This window comes from Protopterus annectens, chromosome 15.part0 (assembly GCF_019279795.1).
Source record: "Protopterus annectens isolate FY-2018-M chromosome 15.part0, PAN1.0, whole genome shotgun sequence".
Taxonomy (NCBI): Eukaryota; Metazoa; Chordata; order Ceratodontiformes; family Protopteridae; genus Protopterus; species Protopterus annectens.
Genome location: NC_056749.1, coordinates 837,162,663 through 837,183,444, shown reverse-complemented (window position 1 = coordinate 837,183,444; position 20,782 = coordinate 837,162,663).

Sequence of the window (20,782 nt, the reverse complement as noted above, 5' to 3'; positions counted from 1 at the left end):
ATTTAGTTGGTTCAGGGAGCTAAATTCATATAAATTTCCTGATAAAATTTCTTTCATTTTGCATACATAGTCTGACCGATTCATAACTACCAGTCCACCACCTTTGTCAGGTTTCATAAACCTAACAGTGGGGTTACTGGTCAGATTCTTCTTCCGCCCTCTTTCTTCCTGATTTAAATTATCTACCTAGTGTTTCCTGCCCTGATTCATATTACGGAAATCAATTTCACACATGTTCCAAAACAATTCTAGAGAGGCACGTAAAGGTGGGTTGAAGGTACTGAAAATATGCAAAGGATCCCTTACCATGTCAACATTGTGAAACAGCATTTTAAAATTCAACTTCCTAACAAAAAGCCTTAGATCAAGCAAAAGATTGACCAAATCTACTGGTGTAAATGGGACAAAGGTCAAACCCTTAGCAAACAAGTCACAAGCAATATTATCTAAACTTAAAGATGAATAATTAAGTAATTTAGTACTTCCGCGGTGGTGCAGCGGTAGAGTTGTTGCCTCACAGCAAGAGGTTCTCCCATTCGATTCTCGGCTGGAGTGCAGGGAGTGCCTTCTGTGTGGAGTCTGCAGGTCCTCCCCACAGTTGGGTGGGTGTTTGAAAGACATGCGTAAATGGGCGTGCCTTCGTTGAAGGTTGAACATCGAGCTGGCACCTCGGCGTTCATGAAAATCTACTGCCAATCATTAGCAGACTGGAGTTCTGCTGTGGCGACCCCTAACCGGGAACAGCCAAAAGACAACAACAACACCCCTCAGAGTTGCATACAATTTCCACAGATGGAAGGCTGAAAACATCAATCTATAAAAATTGTTTATCACTCAAAACCTGTTCTAGAACCTTTGTCTCAGTTCCCTCATCTTCGATTGAATCCTCTCCTCTTGTGGAGCCCTGCCTGTGCATAATGTGTCAGGCTGTTTGTTGCTCAAATGCTCCGAATGTGTGTTACATACAGGTTTTAACATCTCTGAACATAGTCTGGAGGACATAGGATTTAAAGCTGCAATTACAATGTACAACCAAAATCCAGTGTTGTGTGCTACCTGCCTAGCTAATTCAGCTTAATTAAAATTGTGTGTTTTATTTGCAGTAAAAAAGCTTAGTTTTATGACATCATCTGGATGAGGAATGGTCTATTAATTGGATCCTGGCTTAGAATTTGAAAGTATGAACATGTGCTGGTCATGTAGGTAAACAGTTGGAAAATTTTCATTCATGCCAGCACTATGTTAAGAAACATTAACAGTAATGGAAATCATTTATTCCTCAGACAGTGGGACAGGGTCATGTATCATAGAGCTTCAGTGAACAGAAGTATTGGACATAAGGAGCACACTAAAGTATGTGTGAGTACAATGATATTCCTTAGTAAAGTACAAATCACTAAGCAAATACATACATCTTCACTGTTCTGCTTTTCAACTATAAGTCTGCCCATTGCACTCCATCATAAGATGAGGATGGTGGTGTTCTTGAACTGAATGTAATTTTTAATGATAAAACAGAACTTGATAGCAATTTTACAAAGTATACAATATTAACAAAAACATTGTGCAGACATATAACAGTCTGTAGCAAGCTTTACTGACCCTGCTGATAAAAAGATGATGTTAACGGACTGTTACGTATTACAAATATGTTTGAAGAAATTCATCGAATAACTGAGCAATTTGCAACCATGTACAAAATATATCAATAAGTGGAATATGTTTCTCTAAAGAAATGCTATGGGTAAACTAAACAAAGGTAACAGTTTCAGATATGTTTTCCCTATGTGGATGGGAACCCACAGTGCACTAAAATGTAAACATGGTGGGTTGTTTCTTTATAAGTTGAGTTAACATCCATTCTTTCTAAACAAAGAGGTACTGCTCTACAAATCCTGTTGTTAGAAATCTGGTGTTAACAGAACGCTAACAGATTATGGGCATAAAACAAAACAAACAAAAAAAAAACACCAGCAAAGCACTGAGTTAGAATCCAAAAATGTAGTTTTTAGCATAGTCGCTATTTGTCACAAAGAGTGCCTCAGAAACACAATTGTTAAAATCACACGTGTTTAAATAGTCAATCCAATTAGCGTTGAACCAACCAACACCTTAAATTGTTATTCCTCATTCCATTTTAAAGTAACAAATACAATTTCATAAAATGTAACAACAAACTAACTTCTAATAGTCACTTTTCTTTCTTTTGAAAAAACACGTAATATTGACATTGTCATTCAGCCCTGGTAAAATATATGAAGCCAAACATTAACTGCAATTCGGCTTCCCTTTTCTCAATGAAATTCTTGTAGTTACCACCCTGTGGATCCTCATTTACCACCTCTAAAACAGAAAATGTAAACTTTTTCCAACTAGTACAATCAACAGTGTGTTTGCACAATGCATTATTTAAGTTTTTACTTTTTATAGCATACTGATGCTCACTAATTCTTTAAGTCAAACTTCTAGTGGTCATCACCATGTAAAATGGACATGCTGAACACAATGCTATATAAACTAACCCAGTGGTACCACAATCTAATCTTCCAGGAACTGGGATAGTATAATCTAAATGTGTGACCAAAATATGCGGACCTTCATATATAAATCTGCAAGCCTTACATCCCAAACACTTATACATACCTAGTGTTCTCTGTGTGGGTGGTAACCCCACCTTACTTTTCCTATTTTGCAACAATTGTTTAATACTGTTCTTCTTATAAACAAATTGGGATTGATACCCAAAACCTTTGCGATGTCCCCATTTCCTAACATTGCCTTCCAATTGTCACAAATCACATTACGTATGTAGTGTATAATGGTGCAGTAGGCAATACTATGGTACTATAGCAGAAAACTATGAAGTGCGCAGTCATCCGTGGCCTAGGTGCTATAGGCGACAGTGATGCATGAGGACACTGGCTGTATGAAATGATGCCATTATATGTCAGAAAACATATGTACATCTACAATGGTCATAATTATGGATATTATAAACATTATTAAATAAATTCATTGCATGGGAATCAAGCACACACTTATAAGGACAGCAGTTACCACATCTACTTAATTATCTCCATGAACTAATTATCACAGCAGTTACTCAATGCTTATAAAACCATCTATCTGATAGATATATATATATATATATATATATATATATATATATATATATATATATATATATATATAAAAACAGAACTATATCTCTAAATTCCATAGGAATACCCAGGTATACATAGGATAGTTACATTTACTGTATGGATCTAAGGACTGCCTCCGCACCTCTGTGATCCTCCTTTAAAGCTCCTCCACATCCCTCCGATGCAGATCATCATAGCAGTGGTGAACCCACACTTCAGTGTGGTAGATCCCTGGTTATCTTCGGTACTCCCTCACAATCGAGTTACATACATCTATCATAGCAGAGTTCCTGGGCCTGGCTCTCAATTGATGCTCCATTCCAGCATACATGGTAAATATGGGGTCCGAGGCATACAGTCAGTCATGTGGGATGTGTACACACAGGTTGATGGCAACATGACATTTCACCACCATGTTGCTTCTGTTCTATGGTAAACCTTCTACATGGCCCTCCTCATACCTACGGGTATGTCATCCAGGGACAGGGGGTGGCAGTGACTGCAGTAGCAGCAACCAGATCTGCTGGATATTGCAGGGCTGAGTTATTTCTCTTTTGTATTGATATGCATGTAGTCGTTGTGCAACAGACTGGACTGTGGGCCTGAACTGTAGGTGTCCAGATGTCAGACATGTTAGGAATGTAACAGATAGAACTACAGAGTCATTATTATGGGAGGTGTAGTTGCAAGACATATGTGTATGCATACATTGTGTTACACAGGATTAGCATGAACATGTGTGTTTGGATGGCTATGACATGTGACACTGACTTGTCTGTCATGCTTTTGTAACCTCCATCTGCACTGACTTGCCAGTACTACAGCACGCAGAATAGGTTTGATGACAACCATGCCATAAGTAGGTGACACAACAGTGGACATTCTGCAATAGACTGTGCAGTTGTGAGCTCTACCTGATATTGTAGGCCTCCTGGCAATCCATCAAAATGTCTTTGGCTGTATACTGGTACAGTGTCTACATCACAGGCCCAAGTATGCTGTAATTTATCACTTTACATGTAGAAGTAGTGGGTAATCAATATATCTTTATAAAAACACCAGTAATCCTACCAGGCTGAGTTAGACTAGTGGTCTAATTCATTGTGCTGTAGTTCGGAGGATCCTGAGTTCAATACTTGCAGGGGTGCTTATTTTTCTTAATGTCACATCACTGTACTGCATTGATATATTTACAGAAAAAGCAGCTCTTCTCCACAGCTGAGTTGGCTTAGTGGTTGAATGTGCTGTACTGTAGTTCATAGGGTCCTAGGTTTGAGACATGGCAGGAGTGTATAGTTTTAATAATGTTACATCAATGTACTGAATGATATATTTACAGATACACCATTTACTTACCATAGCTGAGTTGGCCTAGTAGTCTAATGCACTATACTGTAGTTCAAACAGTCCTAGGTCTGAGACTTGACAGTGATGCATGTTTTTCCTAATGTTAAATCACTGTACTGCATTATATATTTATAGGAACATGAGGAACTCACCAGAGCTGTGTTGGCCTAGTGGGCAAATGCAATATGCTGTAGGTCAGTTGGTCCTGTGTTCGAGACTTCCAGAGGTGGTTACTTTAATGATGTGTAGAACAATGTCTGAATCAAATAAGGTGATTAAAGCAGGTTTGCATGTCAAGTCATGATGCTAAGTTGCACTTATCCCTACTTAAACCCTTGCTATTTCCATGAAAAGAAAAAAAGGGGTGATAGGAAAGTGGTGAAATGGGTGCAAGCAGGGGGAAAAACAATATGAAAGACAGGTATGGTTGTGCAGGATGAGTGTAGGTAAGGACCATAGCTCTCCATTTCTTCTACAGCAACAGCTGTACATGTTGTTGACAATTTGGAAGTTGGTGCCTCACATCCCACAGGGAGGGGTGTGGGTGATATAACTTTGTTGATTAATTGCTGGGATGATTGATGAATGGCGGTGAACATGGGGGCAAAATGGAGAGCTATGTATGAGATAATATTTTTTTTTTTTTGCAGGACAGATGCCCTTTTTTTAAGGAGAGAGTGAAATGTTGGGGAAAGGTTGTAGGTATGTTTGGGAAGGTAAGTTGGGTAGGAGAGGTTGCATTTGCAGACAGACAATACAGACAAGACAGCAGACAGGGGTGGTGTATGACACATGAGGGGAGGTAAACACCTTGGATGGGGAATCGGAAGACCAAGTGTCCCCAGATGGAAACAGCGGGACAGATCTCCCCACCCATGGGCAGTCACCACTGCCCCTTCACAGCCCTGAAGGTGGCTGTGCTGGGGGCAGAGTGCCAGGGCCGGCATGACCCTCCAGATGAGCCCATCTGCCCTCAATCTGGTGCAGCTGGTCATCCAAATTGCGCTGGATAACCCTGCACGCCAACTCTGGAAACTGGTTTCAGGTGACAATATCCTCTCTGTGCCCATGCCCAGGTGGGATGGGCCCTGTCCCCTGAGGGGATTCCACCTGAGGGTGGTGCAGGACCAATGGAGGATGCAGAGTTGGGTCCCAGACGTGCTGCAACCCGGTGCCACAACCATATGAGGTGGGATAGGCGGATCAGCTGGGACTGGCCTACCTAAGCATGCTATGGTGTTGAGGTTTGTCAGATTGTATTGGTTAGTCATGAGCAAAACACTTCAACGTTAGTTATAACAGCATGCATGGGTGTTCCAATTAACCCAGAACAATAGAACTGCATAGAATACAGAGCACAGGTATAAATGGAATAACAGTCATTATTGTAACAGCATGCCAATAACAGTTACAGCAAACGGCCAATGACACTGGTATGTCAACAAGGTATGTTAGTATGTAACCATTATAATATATAACCAATAATACAACACATGGCTCAACATTAGGGTTTGAGAACAACATATTTGAAAATGGAACCATACCCGTAGTATAAGAATAATAATTTGTGATGCAGATAAGGAGTGGGGGGAGAGAAAGACATTCCTTTACCAGCTGTATAGGCTTTATTTTTCACAACAGTACTGCTCAGTACTCTACAGGTCTGCCCTTACTTTATGTCTAGAAGTTTCCTATAGCTTCTGTAGCACATACATACTTCTCAAGCTATCCACATGGGATGGTATTGGGCAAGCCAAGACACCTACAGGTACATAACTACAGGGGGCTATTACATGTCAGGGGAACATATTTGACTACCAAGGTGTTATGTGAGTGTGCTGATATACTTCAACTGGATTTATATCTGTGTGCCAGGTTTTTGTCAGCAGTGATCACTATCCATGACAGTGTGACACTTGAGAGACATGTATCATGCACAGTACAGGGAGTTTATACCTATCCTTCTGTCATTGGTAGGCATGGGGTTAGACTATCAACAGACATTCACACATGCAACAGGCATGCAGCCGTACCAACAATAGACCATTTAATTTGTCTTATTAATTTGGAATAGTAGTGTACTTCATGTCGTTTTATTTAATGGAGTGTTATCACCTTGCTGAGAAATTCTGTTTACACACTACTACATTTGGACACAGACATTAGTATACCCTTCATACAGCTACTACAGACATTTATTTACCTGTAAGTCCTGTGGATGGAAAATATGTCAAACATCACATGACTGCTTCTATAAATAGTACTACTTGTCTGTTACTATATATACATCTTTGTACCTGTCCCTGGATTCATATCCCAGTCTGTGTGTGGCAAAATGTACTACATATATATTGCTTATCACACTGAGCTATTGTTGTGTGCTGATTGAGTGATATGTACCTAAAGCTCACCTGGTGACAACATGTGTCCTGGTAATATAGGTAGAGTGTCACACAAGACTGTAGTGACAGTTAAACATACATGCATGAGATTCATGCATGACAGCGATAGTAGGTGAACTGCGTATTAATACTTGGAATGCAGGTGTACACAATTAACCCCTCGTGGATGGGAATATGTACGATCTGTGCAGACCATATCGGGGTGCTGGGTTGCCTACCTGACCCATGTACAGTTGCATATGGTATATTTGCAGTTTACAGCTATTACCCTTTCATACTTGCCTGTGTCAGTGTACCTACATTCAGAGATGCATATAGCTGAAATGCACAGGTTATCACAAGACAATTCTGGGAGAAACACACTATAATACCTTAGACAGTAGTACTCTAGGTTCAGCTCTTAGTGCAGAACAAATATATTGCATTATATCTTGTAGTATAACTCCACATCTACACTTTAGCATGACAGTTATTTATTGGCCAGCCTGCGTTCCCTTCATGGTGTTATACTTATGTTTACTTCACAAAACCTATAACATTTGATTTCTTGAACAACAGCCCAGAATACGCACAACAGTTGTCAGAACACAGATTTATTGAGGGTGACATGACACAGTGATTGTTATACAGCTGACAATCTTTATTGTGCTACAGTTTAAATAATGCAAGCCTTGGAACACATCTGTTATAGCACAATCTAAGCAGTACTACCTTTATTTCTTCGCAATTCTGACTGCAGTTATACCGTATTTGCTGTAGATTAGGACATGTTTTATTAATATGGCATCCACATGTTATTCCCAACATTATTAATGCTGTATCAACTTTCTTTATGTAACAGTAGCATGTTTCATGCTTTCATCTATATTGAACTATACCTGGCAATACTCACTTATATCAGTCCATGTCTATGTACACATTCAAAATGCACTATACCTATTGGCAGTGACTACTGTACTTTTTCTTAATCAGATTACTATATATTGTGAGATACATCTGTACTCATCACACTCTCGGCGCATCTTGGCCAGGCACTCTGCGTGGACCTCCAGGTTGTGAGCCCTCTCCTCTGCAGCTGTGAGGGGAAAATACACCATTATGCCTACCTGTCTATTAGATATTCATACCACAATTTGATAAATCACTGGTTCCTACATTTACAAATTCCTGGGGCAGTCTGAGCCCAAGCATCTTGGATCCATTGGGCCAAGAGTTCCTCCGTCCTTCACGTCAGGTCATCATAATAATGATGCACCTACTCACCAGTGCGGGGGATTCCAATTGCATTGCTGAGGTCATGTGCCAGATGGTAAAGATTTGAAGTAGGTGTTTGTAACTCTAGATATAAAATCTTTATTCACTGTTATACCAAATGAAATTGGAATACAACACATAAGATAATTCTTAGATAATATAGTATGTGTTCAGCTACAAAAATTGAGATGATGTGCTCAATGTTTGAAATAGTACTGGTAAACAATGCATTTTTGTTTGATGGTCAGATATATCATCAACAGTTAGGGGTGGCCATGGGCACCCGTGTAGCCAACACATATGTTAACTTGGTTCTAGCCAATTGCAAAAGGTACCATGTATATGATGACTACATTATGGGAACATTTAAGGAGCCTCGTTTGGCATATTACAAATGTTTTGTTGATGACACCTTTCTTATTTAGCTAGGCAATGAATGTGAATTGAATGATTTTTTTGAAAGGCTGCAAAACACCACACATTTTTGATATTTGATTTAAAATTGTCAGACACACGGATTTCCTTGCTATTACACTGACAAAGAATGATGATGGGATAGATACGAGTATACATAGGAAAAATGTCCGTAAGTCCAGATTTTTACATTATGCTAGTATGCATCCTAGACATGTGTTTGGGAGTGTGGTTAAAAGTCAACTGCTTAAAACTAGTAGGCTTAATGCTAAAGATGAATTGTTTCTATCAGAGTTAGATAATATAGCTGAAGATTTTGAATCTAGGCACTACCCATGTTATTTAGTACAACATAAAATATTATAGAACAATGTAAAAGTGTGGGGAAGCCCTGTTTTTCAGATAATGCTATAATTAGATCTAAGGAAGGGGTTAGCTCGGTTAGATACATTACAAAGTATAATAGACATACACCAATGGTTAAATCTGTAATTACAAAAAAACTGGTGCATACTTGTCTCTAACTCTGAAGTAGGACAAATAGTGGGGGAAACACTTTTTATCTTTAAGAAAGGCAAACATTTGAAACAGATGCTGTGTTTTAAAGACCTAACATATAACAGAGTTAGTGACAGGAAATTTAATACTAAATGTGCTGTCCCTTGTCTTAATTGTTCTTTATGTAATTATATAAATACTGAGACTTCTTTTATAAATCCCATTACTGGTAAGATATTCTTTTTTAACACCTTTGCTACATGCACTACAGACGATATAGTGTATATTGCTACATGCATTGCATGGGATCATTTTTATATTGGCAAAATGAATAAAAAATTCAAAGACAGAATAAGCTTACATCTTTCAGAGATAAGAAGGAAAGTGGAAACAAATGCATTGAACAGGCATATTTTGCTTGGTGGTGACAGTCATAGTATTAGATTTACAGCAATACAGAAAGTGAATAATGGGATAAGTGGAGGTGATATTGTCAATAAAACTGAAGCTGCTTAGTACAACTGGATAAACTATTTTAGGGCTGATAAGCCTCCAGGATTAAATCTAAGAAATAGTGTAAAACCGATATTAAAAATGAAGAGTTTGTCTAAGGTTCCTTTTATGTGTTTTATTGTTTTTATTTATATATTTTTTTATACATAGGTTCATATATGTGTATTTTTAGGGCTGAAATTTAATGTATTTAATTTTAGTTAATTAATTGTTAATTAGTTAGGTGACTAATTTAAATGCTGGCTTACAATATAAAAGATCTAATGGAGTGAATGTTTTTTATGGCATTGAAAAAGAGTTTGTATAATTCGAAAGCTGTGCTTTCTCCATTTTGGATTCATTAATAAAACATTGGACGGATGAGTTCTTGCTGTTTTTTTCTTTAATACATTTCAATGAACATGATTTGGGTGCATGCTGCTTCAGTGTAACACTATTCTTTTTACATTCTTTCTTATAAAGTTTGGTACTCAAACTATTACACTTAAAAATGCACATACATCTAAAATGTCAATGTTATTTTTAGAAAGAGGGTGTACATTTCAAAAATGCTGTTGTGTGATTCAAATAAAATATAAACTCATTTAACAAATCTTCCAGTCCCGACCAGACCAAAAAGACATCATCCACAAAGCGAGCATAAAAAGAAACATATTTAAGGAAGACGTTACTTTTATCAAAGATGTATAGATGTTCCCAGTATGCCGGCACCATGTTGGCATAACTGTTGGCACATATGGTGCCCATTGCAACACCAGCCATCAGATGTAAATACTGGTCATTGAAAATGAAGACATTCTGTAAGATAACATTGAGCAGTGCACATAAAAGATATATTTGATCTGTATTATATGATGAATATTTAGACAAAAAAAGTCTGACAAAATCAATCCCTATATCATTGGGAATTACTGTAAATAATGAAGTTACATCTAAAGTTACAAGGACACACATATCAAGAGTGTTCAAACTATACCAACCATATAGTCTCAAAAGAAAATGTTTGGTGTTCTTTAGTATGGTTACTACAGTATCAAGAACAGGATGTAGTATTTTCTCAACATGTATAGACAACGGTTCTATGGCCTCACCCCACCTAGACACAATATGTCTCAAAGGTGGAGCAACCAGGGACTTATGCACTTTAGGCAGGTGGTATTTAATGGGGACAGTTGGAAATTCAGCCAAAAACTCACATCAATTCAAGTTTATGGTGCTGTAACTGCATAAATGTAATAAAAGAGGGGGCAATATCAAAACCAAGGTTGAATGTGTGGAAACTAAGGGGATTTGTAGAATTGCAGCCTGACAAGGGGATCGGTTTAAATGAGACAGTCCCTTTAAGGCCCTTATTAAAGTTATGTGACTTGATGAGGTAACTTTATACCTTTTTAAATGTTCTTCTGTTTGTTAAGTTTTAGAGCTGATGAAGCAACTGGTAGTAAAAGGCTGTGAAAGTACTTATCTTTGTTTTTAATTTGTTTTATGAATAATTAAATTGATTTTATATGTATTTGGAAACTTTGGAAGTTTTTGTGCATCCAACAACAATATATATTTTGCTGTGCTGTGGCTGTTTATCTGCTTTTGTTTGGATCAAAATATATATGTCATATGCCTTTGATGATATCTATCATGTGATGTAAGCACACTGTCCCAATGTGTGTCTTTGCACCTTGCAGTACATCAACTATCTTTCTCTTCCATCAGCCTACCCAGTGATCATGATATTATGCCCCCTGACACACAGGACCTCGACATGTTGGGAGAGTCTGTCCCAGATGTTGACAGTGATGTTGTTGTAGCTGTGATCTCAGATATGGAAGGGAACTTGTCTAGCCATTCGGTGGATAATGGCACATTGGATGTTGAACAGGGTGAGGTCATTGAATGACAGACTCCAGTTGAGACTGTTGCTGATGGTAGTTCCCAACACCAACTTGAAACAGGGCATTGCAGTAGACATAGGTGTGCAGATGTTGTGTATGGCCAGGTGTCAGAGGGTCTCTTCATCCTGCTGCAGGCAAGTGAATGGTCACAGCAACAGCATCTATCAGACATCCATGCACTGGTATGTGCCACAGATCACGTGGGACACCAGCTACATGTGATGCATGAAGGACAAGAGCACAGAAACAGAGATAATGGTGTAATTTACAATTCAAAATGAGAGTCTCCTACCTGTGGCACAGGTGGTAGAAATCCTGCCCTCTATGGTACTGTAGCAGTGCCATAGTGCTAACTGGGTTCTGTGTGCCATGACTGTTCTCAGAAGATTGCAACATGGAAGAAGTAGGCCATCTGTCTACAGAACCATGATTAGTCATTGAACATCAGCATCTGTGGTCAAACTGCAGAGTGTTCACCGCTAGTCTATCTACTGTGGTCCTGGCAGTCACAACAAGACCTTCTACTCACAGTCCATGCCCCTTCACCTCAACATGGTGTTTCATCCCATCAGTCTCATCTGTGGATTAACCAGGGCAATGTGTTTCTGTATACGGTCAGGGCAGAGCAGACTCTGATGTAAGACATCAATGCATAGAGTGTGTCCAACAGTGTGATAAATATAGCTGGCTCATATTAATGAATTATCACTTTACTAACATGTATTTTTCTGTGGCTATTAAATATTCTGCATTATGTCCTGTGAGGTTTATCTTTTTTTCATGTTATTATATTGTAGAAATAGGAATGTGTAGTACTGATGTGTGTCACTTATAGTTTTCCATACAATGTATACAACAATCTGAATGGTTATTACATACCTGTGTCATTTCTGCCTTGAGTTGATGATTCTTATTATGACACATTTGCATATGGTCATATTATAATATATTAAGATGATGGTGTTATGTATGATGCTCAGTGTCTGTATCGAGTGGGTAATTACCATTAAATGCAATGTGTGTTGCTGTTGTGGGGCAACACCTGAGCATTAGTGTTTAATCTGTGTACTTCTGTACATGTAGCTTGTCATGACTCAAAGTTGTGGGTCAGATGCTGCCATATTGCCTGGGCTGGCCGTCATATCCTATGTTGCCTATGAGTGTGTCATCTGCCCCTTATAACCTCCTGCTACTCTTCTGATACCTCAGGGATGTCTTCTTCAGACATCTGGGATTCTTGAAGTAGTTCACTCACACCTGCAGCTGGAAGACCGCAATGTGCTGTAGTTAGCATGTTGTGTAGAAGGCCCACACTGTTTATCTGTGCTGCCTTCTCTGTTGTGTGCTGCAGTACACCACCCCACGGATTTGTCCAGACATCTGAACCTAGCTTTCAGTACACCAAACACATGTTCTATGGAGTTTCTATTGTAGACCTCCTCTGCAGGGTTAGATGATCTCTGTACAGGGTAATTAACCATGGCTCAGGAGGATAACCACAGTCACCTGTTGTGCGGAATGAAAACATAGTTGGTCAGAATGGATATTCTTGTTAGGGGTGTCCTTGACTTACATCCTAGCTGTACTCCTGTACTTACCCAGTAGTCATCCCTCAGGTATTTCGCCTTGCTGGAATGCAGACCTCAGACCATTTTCTTTCCATATGGCAGTATCATGGACACTTCCAGGATGTTTTGCCAGGAGGTTTGTTATGCTTCCATCTGTTGCACACACAACCTGGCAGTTGATGGATGGCCAGACCTTTCTGTTTATATAACGGTTTGCTTCTGGATGTTCTGGTGTCTTGATATGTATGTGTGTGCAATCTATTTGCACTGAGTATTTATGGGAAGTTTGTAATGTTATAGAACTGGTACATTACAGTTCTCCACTTCATGTGGGTGGATGGAAAGTGTATGTAGTCATCCACCTTCTGCACATTGCTTTCAGGAAGTTTGCCAGTATACGACTGGCAGCTGACTGTGACACTCCCACAGCATCCCGTATGTCCATGGAATGTCTCAGATTCAAGTACACAGAGAATGAGACACACGGGGAATGAGGTTTCCTTACAGGGTCTGCACAGACATGTGTGGGTCATACATGTTACAGACGGCCTGCACCAGTTGTTTGTCTAGCCAGTACCTTTCAATTATTTGCTGGTCTGACAACTGGTTTAGTTGCAGCCTTGCTGTGACTCTAGCTGACTGCCTTATAGGATGCACAGCTACAGCCTCATTTATAGCTTGTATCACTGAAGCCTGTTGCAGTTCATTTATGGCTGGTTGCATTTTTATGTATTTAGTTTTTTTTCTTTTGCTACATAATTCATTGAACTGTGAAGTACTAGCTTTATTTCCTTGGAGTCCATGAAGTATACTCTTGAGGATTTCAGAAACTGAGTCTGCATGGCAGTTTCTTGCATTTGAGTCGTGCTGTGTGTGCAGGATGAGTTTTGGAATTAGACAGGGCATATGCAGATCCATGATGATCCTATGCTGAATAACTCAGACTGCCTTCAGCATGTCTTCTGAAATCACATTCACAGCAGCTGCACTGATGTCTTTCTTTGGCATACTGCACTGTTTCCAAATAGCTTCCGCAAACTTTACATTATCTGGCCCAATGATGGGGAGGGGGGGGGGTCTGACTTTGCCAGAAAAAGATTAGTTTTCTATCTTGGTTAATAAACAAGCAAACAAACAAAATAAATGAATACAAAGTATTGTAGGCTAGTTTCAGTCAGCTGATAATAACTTATGCTTACACTGTCAGCTAAACATATTTTGAATAATAGTGGCTTTATGAGATGAGAGGCAAATACTAGATTTTAAGTCAGATTTTGTGTTCTCTTTTCCCAGTTTTACCTGTTAGGATTATAAGGACCATACATTTTCATTCTAACTGCATTTTATTTTACTGAACCATCACCCACAGTGTAATGGTCTGTTGAACAATAATATTTAAAAACATTTTGAATGAATGGCATAGAAAGTGAAAGCTATACTCTCCCCTTTCAGCTCCTTGCAAGCTTTATTTTATTTATTTATTTTATTTTACATTTGTTCACTGGGCTAGTCCAACTGGATATATGTCCATTTTCAGTAGAGGCCCGGGGAGAAAAGCTCCACTAACAGTTACTAGACATATAGATACAGTACGTTTTTAAGGCAAGGCAATACAAGTTATTTAGATGATAGGTAAACATCAATAAATCAACACAAGTTTTACAAGACAAAATATAAACAAGAGGTATAGACAAATACATACTATACTGTAGAGAGTATGCTAAGAAAGGACAAACTACTATAGTACCTTCTATGATACTCTAAATCTAGTACATAACTTTATTAGCTGATAGCAAATACATTCAGAGGTTAATAGGAAGGAGTGCATAGCAAAAGCAGTAGTGAGATAAGCTTAGACAACGTATGAAGGATGGAAGTGATTAATCTGGGTTAGTGCATGGACATAGCCAGTTATTTTTAAGGTATTCTTCCAGTTGCTTCTTGACGAGTGGTGTAGAGGACAGAGATGAGAGTTCTTTTGGGAGCAGGTTCCAGGTTTTCCCCACGGTGTTGGAAAACAGAGAGTCCCCAGCCTTATTATAGGAGTTATGTATTGATACTGGAAGCTTTATATATTATGCATAATTTCCAGGGGCCAGATAACACCAGTGTAAGAATTTGGGGAATTGTTATTATTCTAAGAAAGTGATGATTAGAGGATTTATCCATTCATTCCTTTTGGTAAGATAGAATCTGTATGTAATGGAGTGTTAAACATACAACTGTGGATATATGCTTTTAAATGTTTTTTGATTGTTTCCAAAATAAACTCATTGTGGTCTTAATGATGATGTTCTGATAAAATATGGTAATAAAGAGAAGTAAAGTTATAAAATACAGACCCAGGGCATCAAACACACACACACACACACACACACACACACACACACACACACACACACACACACACACACACACACACACACACACACACACACACACACACACATGCAAAGTACCAAAGATAGGTCCTACTGTACTCATCCCTCATTAGACCCATTATAGAATACAACGCCCCGTTTGGTATGTACCTCTCAAGACATCTGCAACAACTGGAAAGGCTGCAGAAATACCTCACTAAAGGAATCACAGGCCTAAAGCAGATGCCCTACACTGACCGCCTTAAACCCCAGCTATACTCTGTCGCATATCGTCTACTCAGAGGCGATCTCTGCCTAACATACAAAGCCATGTCAAACCCAGAGCTGTTGGACATGCTACACTTAATGAAATCCCAATCCCTCAGAGTCACATCCTCCAGGGATCTAAACCTTGTCATCACAATAAACAAAACATGCTGGAGGGATAGATTCCTGACCCAGAGACTCCCCAGACTCTGGAATAGATTGCCCATACATGTTAAGCAGAGTGCCTCTTTGGCCCTCTTCAAAAGGAACCTTGACGATTGGATGGGAGAAAGGAAATTCACCCCGAGTGCATGTCAGTTGCCCTGCTAGACAGGGGTCCAGGGAAGTATATAGTGTGGGAAGAAATAGCCAGGGAATTGTTATGGCTAGGCTTGTATAGGCCCTAGGGCTGATAGCCTAGTACCAACCTATGAACCTATGAAGGTGAAAACGTTAACTAATCATTTTTTTTTTGAGGGGGAAGCCCTCACATACCCAAATTTATATATACATATATATATATATATATATATATATATATATATATATATACCGTCAACGCATGGACCAATTGTATCAATACTGCATAAAACAATACCAGCACTTCCTTGTATTCCAGATGGAAAAGCAGTTTATTGTAAATAAGTATACATAGACATCCACATAATCCAGTAGATCAGAATTAGAGTGGTCCTGTAAGGATAATCCAGTGAGACTGGATACAACAATAACCAACAACCCCCCCCCCCCCACACACACACACACACAATTCAGAGAATAGAGAAATCTTGCCAAAAAAACGGAATCACTGTCAGCATACTCTTACAAATTGTTCAACCAATGATTTTTTTTTATTCAAAACAGTGATAGAAGCTGTGGGCTTCAAGCAACTGAAACTCAAATGATTCCGACTTGGCCACCTGTAGAGAAACCAAGAAGTTATACTCCCTAATGAGATTGTTAGAGGTGTAACTTTGTTTTAAATAGTTATAGATTCCTATTAAGGCTGTATGCTCTAAAACATTTAAAAGTGTACACAGAATGAATTTTCACAAAGGAAGAAAATTCCTTTTAGCTTTATATATATTATGTGGGAAAGTAAACAAGCAAAACATATAATTTTAAATATTTCCGTAATGAGAAGCAACTCAATGACATGGTTTGCAAAGTATTTAAAACAGTTTTCTGGATAAGAAAATTAAACTTGAGTTGGCGTTTACTCTGTTTTTTTACAAAATAAGAATGATGCAAGTTACACAATCAAGATACATATACAAATGTTTTTATTGTCATATCTTTCCTTAGATATTGCTAAAGATAAGTAAAACATTAGCTTTCACCAACAGCATTCTGCTAAGTAAAGACAGGGGAAAACAAAGTGAGCCAATTTCTTATTGAATAATGGGCGAAATTGAAGTGTATTAACCCACCAGATGCGCAGTAGCAAGCCCCGCCCAAACCCCGCCTATGACCGTTTGATTGAAAGATGCCACCAAAAACACAAGGTGATTTAGACCTATATTTCGCCATTACTAAAGCGTATTTTAAATATTTTTCACGCTATATCACTACTACTTTATTTTACACACATTTTAAAATATTAGTGCTATTAACGCAAGACACGGACACTTGTCAGAATGTGTTCTGTAGTTTACCTAAACTCTTAATTGTAAGCGAACTACCGATCTAAGAACGAGAACGTCCTATGCTTGTTTAATAGCAGTGACTGAGGGTTAACATTATTTGACTGACTTGACTTAATATACATTTTGGAAAGTAAAACGTCTGTAATTCTAATAATTAACCACCTTTTTTGAGAGTTGAGAGGTACGTAGTGAGGCATGGTGAGGTATGGAAGTGCGGTGATCTTTACTTTGTCACTTACATTGTGAAGCCAGTGTAAGAAAACCGCTTATTTTGGTAAAAGCCGCAAGACATTGATACAATTAATGTGAAATATGCATTTTCTGAAGTGAAAGAAGTAGGGAGAGTTCACAGATATGCATACCACTCATGTGTCCCTGTGCCGTGAGCTGCCTGATTTGAAGTTATTATTAAAGGCTCCATATTCTTCCTCCTGCGCGAACTTGGTGGTGGGTTAATACACTTCAATATCTCCAATAACACCACAAGTGATCGCGCAGGAAGGAGAATATGGAGCCTTTAATAACAACTTCAATCAGGCAGCTCACGGCACAGGTACAAAGATGTTAGTTCATTGCTGCTATTTATTCTAATTTAAAAGGACAAAAGGAAAATGCTACTTTATGGTGTTTTCCTTTAAATAGTATCTTCAGGCCTTTTGGCCCTGCCAGTTTATTCATCTTCTACTTTTGATTGGATGCACCTGGATAAGCACTCACTGTTGAAGTAACACCCCAATCCCATATGCAAAAAATACTGGATGGATAATGGCTCATAGGGGTCTGTTGTGTTTCATCGACATTCCAAAGCACTAAATGCATTTCCTTGCCTTATCTTGCATAAAACACACTAACCTGAGTACACATATTTTGTAATTATGTACTGTAATATTAATGGATTTTAAAGAGAAGCACATATAAAACAAGTTTCTTTTTTGCGGGGGAAACAAGGCTTTTCCATGGTTGTAGATTTTACCCATTCTCTTTACACCTGTCTGACCGTATGTCCTCACTTACTCTACTACCACTTGGAGAAACAGAGATCAGTAAAGATAAAAGCTGTTTCTATTTGCTTCAAGACACTGCAGTCTCCAACTGCTATTAAGATGTTTTGATGAATTACTTGTATTTTGTTTAAAAAGTGTATTATTGTGCTTACTAAATGCTCTGTTTTTTACATGAATTTACCATTACATTTGCATTGTGTGTCAATCACGGCACATAGCTGTTGTTAATCCCCGCCCTCCGGCATGTCAATCACTGCGGGCATGCCCATTCCTGCACGAACTCGATGGTGGGTTAATACCCTTCAATTTTGCCGAATAACGTAACCACTGTCTGGTATAACCCCATCTGTAATAAGAAAATCACTGCTTTAAATTCAAAAAGGCAAAATGAGTACATATTAAACAAAGAAAAATACCGTGGTGCTGGTGGTGCTGCGGTAGCGTTGTCGCCTCACAATAAGATGTTGCCCTGCTCGATTCTCAGCTAAAGCATCTTCTGTGTGGAGACATGCGTGAATGGGCGTACCTTCCTTGAAGGTTGTACGTCAGGACTGCCAACTCTGTACGTAAAAATCTACTGCCAATCATTAGCGGACCGGAGTTCCGCTGTGGTGACCCTGTGTCTCTCTGTATGCAAGACACTGTAGCCACTGGGTGTAGTGATTTCAATGATCACTGCTACTTTTGGGGTCTATATTAGGTTGCTGAAATGTTATTCCTTTGAACACTTATTAATCGAACCATAATCAGCAAAAATCGCTTCAGTGATTCACTGAATTTACTAAGGGCAATGAAATAGTTGACCAAAGCAAGACACAACTACATAGCTTTACCCTTTTCTCCACTGTAGTGATATATATATATATATATATATATATATATATATATATATATAGTTAGAGGCCCCCTCCACTTGGGTGGGTTCAAGTCAACTGCAAGTTGGTCCACTGTGCTTTGAACAACTATTTTATTGCCCTTAGTAAATTCAGCAAATTGTTGACATGATTTTCACTGATTAGTGGTCAGGTTTTCGCCGGAATAACATTTTGGCGAACTAATATAGACCCTACTTTTGTCTTCTTTTCATGGACCACTATATCTGGTTTTCTCTTATCTATCTTTTGAGCTGTTGGTAATGGGTTATCCCATGTGAGGTAGACCATCATTTTCTATTATGTTTTGTGGCTCATATTTCCAGTGTTTTTCAGCTACTTTAATATTATAATGTTTGCACAATCCCCAGTGCAACAGTCTTACTACATTATTATGCTTTTCAGTTTGCAGTCCTTCTGCTATTAGTATGTCACAACCAGAAACAAGGTGTGCAACTTTTTCCCATTCTGTTTTATGAATCCTACATTTGTCTATTTCTCCCACATGTTCAATGGACTTTTGTAAACCAACATGTATGTAGTCCACTATCTTGGGCTGCCAATATTAACCTTTCATCTTTTTCAATTCACCTCTCTTTAACCATTCCTGCATTCACTGCTGATCAACATAAGGTTTTTCTAGGAGCTTTCTATACTTGCAACTATATTTATGCATTTTCCATATTTTTTACCTTCTCATCTGATCCTTCACCTTATATTCTTTCTTTTGCTTTTTGGCACATTCAGTTGCTGCCTGATTTTTACCTGCTTTTGGTTTGATTTCCATTCCTGCTTGATGCCGATATGCTTCTGCTAGACTAAGAAGGGAAGTCATCTTAGATTTATTTTCCTCATGTTTCAAAACTTTAACTATACTTGGGTCTTGTGAGGTCAGCAGATATGTGTGCAGTCCCATGACTGCAGATCTAGTCATGTAATCAATTTCAAGGAGGCCCACACCTCCTTCAGAATGGGGAATATATAATCTTAGTATGTGCTGATTTTTATAAATCATTTGATGAGCATGAAGTATCCTTCTTGTTTTCCTGTCTATTCTATCTAACAGCGTTTGGGGCCAGTCAGACACTTCAAAACTCTAAGTTAGGACAGGAAGAGCAAATTGGTTTATAGCTTGAACTTTGTTCTTAGACGTTAACGCTGTTTCTAGGATTAATTTAATTCTTCTAAAATATTCCTTACTACATTTTATTAACATTTGTTCATGATTTTTTGTTGACCCTTTATCAATTCCCAAATATTTATGCAGTCCCTCTTGTTCAAGTTCTTTTATATTACATTATTGTCCCAAACTGATGTTTTCTTGGTGCTGCAATTTTCCTGCTTTAAAGGTTGCTCTTGCACATTTATCAAGACGAAATGACATTCTTATATCATCTGAAAAAGTTTTGACTACTTGCAGTTGTGCTTTCAGTTCCTCATCTGATGAGCTACACAGTTTTAAATCATTGACAAAAAGAAGATAAGTCTTTACACTTTGTTGCTTTCTGGGAGTCAAATTGTAGCCATGACCTAATGTGTTAAGTAGACAGCTTAATGGGTTAAGGGCAAGACAAATGAGCAGCGGTGACAAAGAGTCAGCCTGAA